Source organism: Kogia breviceps, chromosome 13, assembly GCF_026419965.1.
Source record: "Kogia breviceps isolate mKogBre1 chromosome 13, mKogBre1 haplotype 1, whole genome shotgun sequence".
NCBI classification, from domain to species: domain Eukaryota; kingdom Metazoa; phylum Chordata; class Mammalia; order Artiodactyla; family Physeteridae; genus Kogia; species Kogia breviceps.
In genome coordinates this window covers 30101231-30109045 of record NC_081322.1, presented here as the reverse complement: position 1 = coordinate 30109045, position 7815 = coordinate 30101231, and the positions used below count along the sequence as shown (strand labels likewise).

General features: G+C 42.7%; 1 protein-coding gene across 2 annotated transcripts in view; it reads left to right on the top strand.

Annotated features, from left to right (window-relative positions):
• The first annotated feature begins 3311 nt into the window (after positions 1–3311).
• Positions 3312–7815, top strand: part of GPR63 (G protein-coupled receptor 63) — a 275965-nt gene continuing 271461 nt past the window's right edge. The window contains exon 1 of one of the 2 annotated variants that reach the window (XR_010836237.1): positions 3312–5075. The gene's annotated coding sequence lies outside the window, so the exon portion shown is untranslated. The remainder of the gene's footprint in view (positions 5076–7815) is intronic. The other variant, XM_059083001.2, reaches the window with a different exon arrangement.

The window sequence follows — 7815 nt, the reverse complement described above, 5'->3', positions numbered from 1 at the left end:
AGTCTATAATCTGATTTTCCTGACTGTCCCAAGGGTTCTTTTCATAGGTGCTTTGGTCAAAAGAGAACACAAAGTCCACACATTGCATTTCATGATTATGATTCTTAAATCTCTTTCACTCTTTTATAATTGGTCCCCTGCTTTTCCATGTGGTTGATTTGATAGAGGAGCAAGGTCATTTTTCTTATTGACTGTTCAACATTCTGGAGTTGACTGATTGCTTCCTTGAGGTGGTTTTTAAACTTGATCCTTTGTCCCTTCTATTTCTTATTAGGCCTAGAGGCTTGATTAGATTCAGGCAAGAAGACCTTGTAGTGGTTCTGGGTACTGATTTTGTCATCATGACACACATTATGTCTGGGTGTTGGATTTGGGGGTTTAGTTTTCTTCTTTTTCTTTCTTACTTAGTTGCTCTCTCTCATTGGCAAGGTTCAAAATTATGCTACATTTATTTCCTTTGTCCAAGCAGAAAAAAAAGTCAAAATCTACATAGACAAAATGACTAGGCAGAATACCAGTGGTTCTGAATCTCTTGGACAATCTGTATTTGAAGAAAGCTTCTCCTGCTTCATACACAAAGGAATTGACTGTACAAGGGAAAATGTATGAGATATGAACACTTAGGGATTACTGAATGTAAAATGACAAGAAGCACATCACTAATTACTATATTTAGAAGCTAAACTATTAAAAAGCAGGTTGAAAATAGCTGAAATGTAATGAGTGATTTGCTAATTATTTAGCTTATGGATTTCCATTGCCATTTGCTTCTAGCCCTTTTCTTCTACCTTAGGGAATTTTTAGTGGCACTGCTTTTTAACACCTCCAGAAACTATTGTATGCTGATAAATTGTACATGTGGAGAGACACATAAGAGATTATGACTCAGGATCCATGCTGTGTTATTGACTGAGATAAACTATGAGTGGATTGCACCACAGTTGAGGACTTTCAGAGCAGAAAGTTTGAATTCTTCTGGCTAAGTAGTATGCTATCTATTGCTTGGTAAAGAATTAGAAACATAAATCAAGAAGGTGAATATGCCCCTTGAAGAGAGACAGCGTATCACCATGCTTCTCAGGTGCTAGACGTGTTCAGTTACGGGTCCAGCCCATGGGTTTGCAGCTATGACTGTACCTGGGCAGCTTTTAAATTTACTGATGCCTGGACTCTACCCCAGAACTGAGTCTGGGTCTCAGGGTGGGTTCCAGGCATTGATATTTTGAAAAATCTCTTTAGGTGATTCTAATATGCAGCCAGGGCTGAAAATCTTCAATCTAGCTAGCAAATAAGAGGTACCATTTATAGGTCTTACTCTGTGCAAAAGACTGAGCTGGAAATCTCTTGCACATAAGGAAAATGACACTTGGAGAGATGTTATTCACTCACTGTTTTGCTACAAAGAGTTTCACACTCATTCTATCTGGATTCAGAACTATGTGTTTTGAAATATTTTTGAAAGTGACCAGAAGTATGAAATTTACATCATACCTTAGAACACAGAAGATAATGAAACACAAGTTCAACAAATAATCTTATTAAGTGTGATGCACTTTAAAATTTTTTATTTTAATTAAAAGAATACTAGTCAAAACCTACTAAAATGATTTCATGACCTGCAGTTTGAAACACTCTTATAAACCATGACAGTGCAGATTTCCTTTCAGTTCCAAACACATGGCAAGATCTTTTTCCCCTCAATCCTGCTCATATTTTCTCTTCTTACCTGGAAAACCATTATTTTTTTCTCTGCATTTTTAAAAGGCCATCAGGTTGGTTCCTGGCTGAAAAGCATTTCCCAGACTACTTTAGCTCATTATGTGTCTTATTTCAGTGCCTATAGCTAACACACAGAGCTCATCACACTGTTTTTTTTTTTTTACACTAAATCGTGTGATATACTGTGATGCTCTGAATTGTCCTATATCTTAGATGGTTATGTCTCCTTGACTAAATTTAACCGCTCTGAGGGCAGTGATACTGTTGCATGCTTTTGCTTCTATACTTTTCAAGATGCCTAGCACAGAGCAGGGCAGATCACAAAAGCTAAAAGCTGTCCTGTGACCCTAGGCAAGTCAATCTCTTACGTTTTATTTCCTCCTCCTTAAAACGAAGGGGGCTGTTTTAGGTTAATCCTAAAGTTTCCTCCAGGTTTTTAAGTCTTTTTGTGTATAATATCTATGAACTTCTTCTATAAATACAGAAGTGAAGAATACATTAAACATTTTTATGAGCAACCAAAGGAAAGTTCTCGTGTGGGAAGAAAAAAGGCTGAAATTATTCGGCAGTTTTGGTAGGCAAAATATAAACTCCTCTGTGCTATCTCTGAAGATGAAGAAGAACTTACTGGAGTTTGGAAATGGAACTGGGCCCTGGGTCATTTGGATTCTGATATGTGATTATTCATAGGCCGCATTTCTTTTTCAAGTTGAATGAATATATGGGTAGCAAGAAATATCCATGGACTCTTTACATTTGTATGAATTGATCACATAATAACACAAGGCTTAACAATGAATGTGGGGGTGGGGGGGGCGTGTGGAGGCAGAGGTAGCATGATTTAGGGAAAAAATTATTGAATACAATTACAGTTCAGGTATTGTTTGTTTGCAAGTGGTTTGTTAACATCACTGAGGCCCTTCCGAGTGGCTTCTGAGGTGAAAGGATGTGGCTGGCTGGGTCAGTTACTTGCATTCTTCTGAACCAGAGCTATAGGCAGAGTAGCCAGAGAGGTAGGTGCTGCGTGTATGTGTGCGTGTTAGGGAATGGGAGGTGTGGGGAATAGGCCATCTATGGACTTTACCTGCTTATTATTATACCAATTATACCAATCCATGGTTATAATGGTTGGTTCAGAGATGGGCATAGGATCTACGCAAGTCCAATGAGACTCATTCCTTGGCCTGCTTTCTTGTTAATGGGACCGATTGCTAAGGAGGTGGGAGGAGGGAGAAAACCTGGGGCTGTAGGTCTAGGCCCTGATTAGAGAAAATAAAGCCAGTGAAATGAAAGCACAACCACGATATGAAGAGAAATAGAGTCCTAACATTCTTTGAGCACCTGGAGAAAAGCAAGGATTTATTTTTTTACCTTTTTTTTTTAAAAGCAACATTTTATTAATTTACTTACTTTAATATCTTTATTGGAATATAATTGTTTTACAATGTTGTATTAGTTTCTGTTGTACAACAAAGTGAATCAGCTCTAAGTATACATATATCCCTATGTCCCCTCCCTCTTGAGCCTCCCATCCTCCCTATCCCACCCCTCTAGAAAATCAAGGATTTTAAAAAGCATTTTTTTTTCTACCAGTTCTACTCTTGGGATTTATAAGCATATGATCCAATACATTTCAACCTCCTTCGCTGTAGGTTTTCAAAAGTAAGTTTGAGTAGGGTACCTATCACATCCAACTATCCTGACTATACAGGAGTTTATCATAAAACCAGTATAGCTTCACTCTTGCTCACTGCTAACCTCCTCTCTCATCTTATCCTTTGGTTAAACAGGGCCAAGTCTCCTGCTTTTATAGATCCCAACATTCGTTTCCTCTCCATCTGGTAAGAAAGGTTTCCCCAACCTTCTGTGCATGGTCTTCCAGGTGTCTTCCTCCACAAGTTAACATGTGCTTGTTTCACAACAGCAAGCGGCGGGAGAGGAAACAAATGAGGTCCAGTCTTAGGCAAGTGATGCGACTGCCTTTGTGTGTATTACAAAATACCTCTCCCTCAGAGTCCCCACCCGCCCAGCACCCCCATTCTTTGGAGCCCAGGCTGGATTTTAATCTTCAATTGCCTGTCCACCTCCACCTCAGCCAGAGGACACTGGGCAGGGTACAAATGACACAAAGACTGTGCTGAGGTCCCACAGTACTAAGAAGAAGCAAGAGCTGGAGTCAAGAGGTAGAAAAACAAGCCCACACCCACACCCACTATTACTGTGGTCTCTTTCTAGGGTGTTGATAGCTGCTGATGCTGTGTCTCTGGGCATCGCCACACTGGGCATATCCCGCTGTGCAGTGATCACAAATGTTGATGATAGCTGGAAAAACAGTATCACTTGTCACTTGAAAGCAGTATTTCCCAGTATCATTTCGATCTTAAGGTTGATATCTTTTCTCAAGGGCCTTCCTGAATTCAGTTTGGTGATCTTTACAGCCAGTCTTTGCTGATGAAAGTCAATAGTTCAAGAGGTCCAGTTGGAGGCCACCTAGCCATTGGCCATTGGAAGAGAACAGAGCACACGGTAAAACAGGGCATTTGGCAGGTCACCCCTGACACACCAGTGACACCTTCAGGGGTCAGTCTAGGGGCCCCAGCTGGTCTTTAGTTTTTTCGGTCTCCTGCACTCCTGGGGGTGGGGGGACTCTCATCACTGTGTTGGAGAAAGGAAGAAAACGCAGGAAACATGGGAGGAAACGCAATTCCACTGGGCAGTCTGCAGCGGCGCGCACGGGCTTAGGGGGCGTAGGTGTGGGCGGTGCCTCTGTGGAGGCGGGAAGACAAGCCCCCTAAGGGGGATGGGGCGGTTAGGAGAAGAGGCTAAGTTCCAACACCGTCGTGGGCTCAAGCCAACGGCGAGGGCGGCCCGCCGGTGCCGGGTCCCAGCACTTGCCCTGTTTTGGCCCAGGCGGAGGGGCGACCTGACCCGGTGGAGAGCTGGGGCTGCCCGGGTTCTGGCCCCTGGAATCTCTCCGTGTCTGCAGGCCCCCTCCGTATTTTCTTGCTTCTTCCTCCGCCTCGCCGCCCGTCCTAAAACGCGGCGCCTTTAAGAGGGAGCTCGGTTACCCTGGGGGCGGGAACCCCTCGGCAGATCGCGAGGCGGCGGCGCTCGGCCGCGATGCTCCTCACTTTCTGCTCCAGCTCCCGTCGCCGCCGCTGCCGCCGCCGCCGCCGCCTGGATAGCCACCGCCATCTCCGCCTCCTCTTCCTCCTCCTCCTCCTCCTCTGCCTCGAAGCGTCGTTTTCTGCAGCAGAGGAGAGAAGTGCTATGTCAGGAAAGTTCCCGGAGGGACTGGCTGGGGCCATGCTCCCTGGGCTCTCCCGCAGGCGCCCGCGCGCAACCCTTTGTATGAGGTGAGACTTGGGGTCCCCGGCCCCAGGGACAGGTAGCAGCCCGCGGGGAGCGCTTTGATTTGTCGCGGTGGGAAGGGTGTGCGGTTGGGCGGAGTGTGTGGCGGGGGACGAGGCTGGTGAGACCGAAGTTGTGCCGGAGAAGCTCGGGGTTTTCGGGAAGGTTTTTGCAGCTGGACTAGAGGGATTTCGGCAGCCAGCGCCACACGGTGGGGCCCGGCCGGGACTCGGTGTCCCCGGGTCCCGCCTCGCCTCGCCTCCCGACGCCCCTTGCCCCGTCCCCTGCCCGCCCGAGCGGTGAGGCCTTCGAGGAAACCGCTCCGCTGCTGGCCGGCCCCCGGTGCCGGGTTTCTCTCTGCCGGGCTCTCCCCTCGAGATGCTAAGCGCTGGGAGTGAGAGGCAGGGGATGGAATCCTCCTGAACTTTTACACTGTGGGCTCCTCACTCTTCACAGGTGAAATTCACCTCGTTTGCCCAAGTCCGAGGGCTCCTTCGAGCTCCACCAGTTCTGAGAGGTTGCCTTTTACTTGTGGGTGAGCTTTCCGCGCTGTGGCTCTTTCAGCCTTGGTTGGTTTTCAGCGTTGCACTGATTTTCGTCCGCCCTCCTCCTCCCCTTTTGGGAAACATTTTTTTTTCAAAAGAAAAAAATATCTTGGAGGATTCGGGTGCTAAAACAAACCAGCCACCCACAAGTACAACAAAACCCAACAATACATTTTTGTGAAATTTACCCCCCGGGGCTGACCTAAGTATTCCAAGTGATCGTTTAGTTCCCATGAAATATTTAGTCTTGGTCTTAACACTTATGAAAGGCAGAGATCCTGTAGTAGGATGCAGGGTTTGGTTTTTTTTTTTTCAATGAGGTAAGATGAGGTTTCAGTCATGTTTTTTAAAAATTTCAATCATGTTTTTTAAAGATTTTCCCTTTGTTTATTGGTTTTCATTATAGCTTAGATTAAGAAGGCTCCCATTAATTTTAGGAGTAGTATTTCTAAGAATCATAAATAAAACCTGATGTTTCTTGCATAATCCGACATTGCTTCAGTTTTACTCTTAGATGAGGTATGTAGTAGGTGTAATTTTTTGATGAGGCCTAATATATAAGTACATTTATTGCCCAAGTGGCTAAGTTTTCTTTTTTCATGTATCCTGTGGGTGAAGGAAGCCCATTTTCTCACGCCCTCAGGTCTCTACCACAAATGTCTGTTCTTGTTTCTGTCTTCTTCACTAACGTCGTATACATCTGATGTCGGTCAAATCAGAGGTGCTGATGGCAAATCCCTACATTTTGTGAAATGTTGCGTAGCCAGAATTGTAGTGATGTAATTGATTATATCGTCCAGATTATTTTGAAAAATAAAAATAGAATGTGGGAGCTTGTTTAAAGAAAAGAGTGTCATGAAGTATTTAAATTCTCAAGTATATGCTTTACATATAATTTGTGTGTGGAAAGATATATTACCAAAATAGACGGGGAATACTGTAGGAGACAACTCATGTGCAGTGGGGAAGTTTTGAAAGAAAATCATTCCAGAATAAATATTAATATGATAATGTCTTGTTTGGGATATAGGTTTTCATCTCTGAGCATGGTTTTGTCACTCTGTTGTCAAATATACCAGAACTGAAACTTTTAAAAAAGAACTCTCCAACTCAAGCATTTTCTGAAAATTTGTAGCAAACTGAGCATTTTTGGAGAAAAAATTTGCTTAGAAAAAGTTGCATACTTAAAACCCTAACTGCAGTTACTATTTTATCTTAAGTTTGCTGGACTCTAGGCCAGAAAGTTCCGCATTCAGTAAGAATTTGGGGTTCTAAGGTGGATGTGACTAATTTCCTAGAACTGTGTGGGTTAATATGAGTACCTTGAGATTTGGTATGTGACTTATTTGATTGATATGATTGTTTTGTGAATAATCCTTTTTGAAACTAAAGATATATATTCATATGTATATCACATATACATATCACAAATATATATATCACAAAATCCATATCTATTTATAGATAAGGGTATACATATATTTATGTATCTTTGTATATCTATAAAAGGGAAAACTGTTCAGGGACTCAATAATACTCCTGCACTAAGAAGAGCATGTCTGAAAGATCAAAAGCTAAAAACATTTCTTGCTACGGCTTGTCATTTCTTCAGCAATTTCATCACTATCAGTTAAGTTAAAAAAATACTGTGTTTTCCAGCATGTTCTTGTTCTCACACAAGGCTTGGACCAGGGAGCCATATGCCAATGATTCTAACCGCATATTTTTAAATTGGACTGAATTATCACACCAATGGATGATTGAATCAAGCATTTCTTAAGCTTCAGTAATTTATCTCCAGTAGAAGAATCCCTGGTAAAATTTAGCTTGTTAATATAGTGTTTTCTTCTTTTAACACTTGAATAATTATCTTCAGGGCATTCCCCATAAGTCTGGGTCTTAAGTAGACATGGGAGGCAAGGCATGGGAGGCAAACCTTGGGTAAGTTTTGGTACTCCAGTTTGTGAAATGATGTCTTGAGTATTTGATTTGAGAGAGATACTCATTTATACTTGGAAAAATAATACCTATGATACAGTGCTCCAATCACTATAGGCAAAGCTTTGGAATATTTCTTATCATGTTCCACAGCTGAAGCTGCTGCATTTTAGCATATGTATGAAAGAAATGAAATGATTTTTTAGACTTTTTTTCATTTGCTAGACATTTACCAGAAATGTGTTTATATTTGCTACAAATG